General features: G+C 57.8%; 1 non-coding gene across 1 annotated transcript in view; it reads left to right on the top strand.

The window, feature by feature from the left end:
* Positions 1 to 2,048: 2,048 nt before the first annotated feature.
* LOC124620934 overlaps positions 2,049 to 2,500 on the top strand; it is a 1,910-nt gene continuing 1,458 nt past the window's right edge. The window contains exon 1 of the ribosomal RNA XR_006980437.1: positions 2,049 to 2,500. This exon is cut by the window's right edge and continues 1,458 nt beyond it. This is a non-coding gene — a ribosomal RNA (small subunit ribosomal RNA).

Below are 2,500 nucleotides of genomic sequence, written 5' to 3'. Positions count from 1 at the left end.
ACCTAACCTATGTTGCGCCTTAACCCAACCTATGTTGCGCCTTAACCCAACACACGTTGGGCCTTAACCCAACACACGTTGGGCCTTAACCCAACACACGTTGGGCCTTAACCCAACACACGTTGGGCCTTAACCCAACACACGTTGGGCCTTAACCCAACACACGTTGGGCCTTAACCCAACACACGTTGGGCCTTAACCCAACACACGTTGGGCCTTAACCCAACACACGTTGGGCCTTAACCCAACACACGTTGGGCCTTAACCCAACACACGTTGGGCCTTAACCCAACACACGTTGGGCCTTAACCCAACACACGTTGGGCCTTAACCCAACACACGTTGGGCCTTAACCCGCTCTGTAATTGTCATACGACGCGTTAAATTAGTGTAGTGTTGCCTAACTGCAACCCCCGCAATATAGTTTGCCACTCGCACTGCCCGGTCCCCAGAGTATCGCTTCATGTTAAACACCTTGCAGCTATACACTGTAATGCGGATGGCAGCAGGACGTACATGCTCAATGCCCTTCGCAGTTGTTCATTGGCATTCGCATGGCGAAGCACAGCCTACGTTGTGGTACGGCTTGTGTCAACTGTCCGCTGATGTTGTACGTCCAAATGACACACTGTACTGCACATTGGTCCTCATGTACTGAATGATACATCGTGGTACATGTGTGACCGTACCACGACTGCGCCAACAACGGCGAACCATACGGTCCAAATATTGTGCACTCAGCTACGTGTCGTCTCCCTATAAGAGCTGGATTGCAGTATGGTATGCCGTGGATGGCGATCAGCATGAGCCGTCTGTTGATGTAGTGGCGCGTGTTGTCAGACGTAGTCGTGTCTTCTCACACACCGTGATAGCATGGTGCACTGCGTTCCACATCTGCGACATGCGACAGAGGCCGGTTGACAGTCGTTCGCGCAATGGACATCGCATACGTACGGGGGCCACCTTCCACGTGTTCGCGAAGCGTGCACATGTTGTTGCGTGTATGTGGGCAGACATAGTGTGTCGTGACACCTGACACAGGCATGCAACAATCGTTGAATTTGCAAATGGCGATGGACGTCTACGTTTGCTGGTGACGTTACGCAAATGAACAACTGGTAAACCGTTGTGGTGCGGTTGTTCTCGCTAGAGGTGAATCAGTGATGGCGACGATCGGTTGAGCTACCAACCGGTTGTTTCAGCGATACCCACCATGCCCACGAACGTGAATGGCATGTGGGTGTGAAGCGATACGCGGCGGTGGCTGGGTGGGACCGTCCCCGGCCGGTGAGGGGGGGCCTCCCGGCGTGCTGGCCGCGCGGTGCGTGGGCGCACGCGCTACAGCCGGCTGGTGGGGGCGGCCAGTGGCAGGCGCGCCGGCCGACGGAGGCGGCAGGCGGCGCAGCTGCGCGCCGGCGCACCCTGCACGCGGCGCCGTGCGGCCAAAGTAGGTCCTCGCGGGCCCGGTGCGAAGCGCGGTGGACATCTGCAGTGTGCTGGTCCGATTGAGGACTGTGTGCGCTGAGGATGCGCCGCCGCCCGGCGCTCGGCGCCGCGACGCCGTCTGCTGCTCGGTCGCCTCTGCGGTTCTCGCAGGTGGTTTGTATCGCAGCTGTGCGGACGTGTTGGCGCGTGCGCTGTGCTGGGAGAGTTCGCTTCGGCACCCAAGTGGGGCTTTTGTCCTTCTGTGGCGCTGGCGTTGGAGCTGCCGGCCACCGTAGGTGGCGCGTGTTGTCTCCCGCCGGCAATGCCACGACAGCACGCTCCCGGGCCTCTGTCGGCAGCGGCAAGCTCAGTTGGGAGCACGGGTGGTCGCACCTAAAGCGTCTACTCGCCAAACTCCGGGCGATTGCGCCTCTCTCGAACCCGACCAAGTACTTAGGACGGCGCTGCGCGCCGCCGGGACCTGAGAGGGTTTCGAGGTGTATTGTGCAGGGGAGCTCAGCCTCCTCCTGTTTGCAGAATAATTGAGCGGACGCTTGCGTGTTCGCGCGGGCCCCCGGGACACACTCCCGGGCGGCCGGCTGCTCAGCTCTAGTTGACGCAGCTCCCTGGTTGATCCTGCCAGTAGTCATATGCTTGTCTCAAAGATTAAGCCATGCATGTCTCAGTACAAGCCGCATTAAGGTGAAACCGCGAATGGCTCATTAAATCAGTTATGGTTCCTTAGATCGTACCCACGTTACTTGGATAACTGTGGTAATTCTAGAGCTAATACATGCAAACAGAGTCCCGACCAGAGATGGAAGGGACGCTTTTATTAGATCAAAACCAATCGGTCGGCTCGTCCGGTCCGTTTGCCTTGGTGACTCTGAATAACTTTGGGCTGATCGCACGGTCCTCGTACCGGCGACGCATCTTTCAAATGTCTGCCTTATCAACTGTCGATGGTAGGTTCTGCGCCTACCATGGTTGTAACGGGTAACGGGGAATCAGGGTTCGATTCCGGAGAGGGAGCCTGAGAAACGGCTACCACATCCAAGGAAGGCAGCAGGCGCGC

The sequence above is a fragment of the Schistocerca americana genome, chromosome 6 (genome assembly GCF_021461395.2).
Source record: "Schistocerca americana isolate TAMUIC-IGC-003095 chromosome 6, iqSchAmer2.1, whole genome shotgun sequence".
NCBI classification, from domain to species: Eukaryota; Metazoa; Arthropoda; class Insecta; order Orthoptera; family Acrididae; genus Schistocerca; species Schistocerca americana.
The sequence above is the reverse complement of the archived record's forward strand: the minus strand, read 5'-3'. Positions and strand labels throughout refer to the sequence as shown.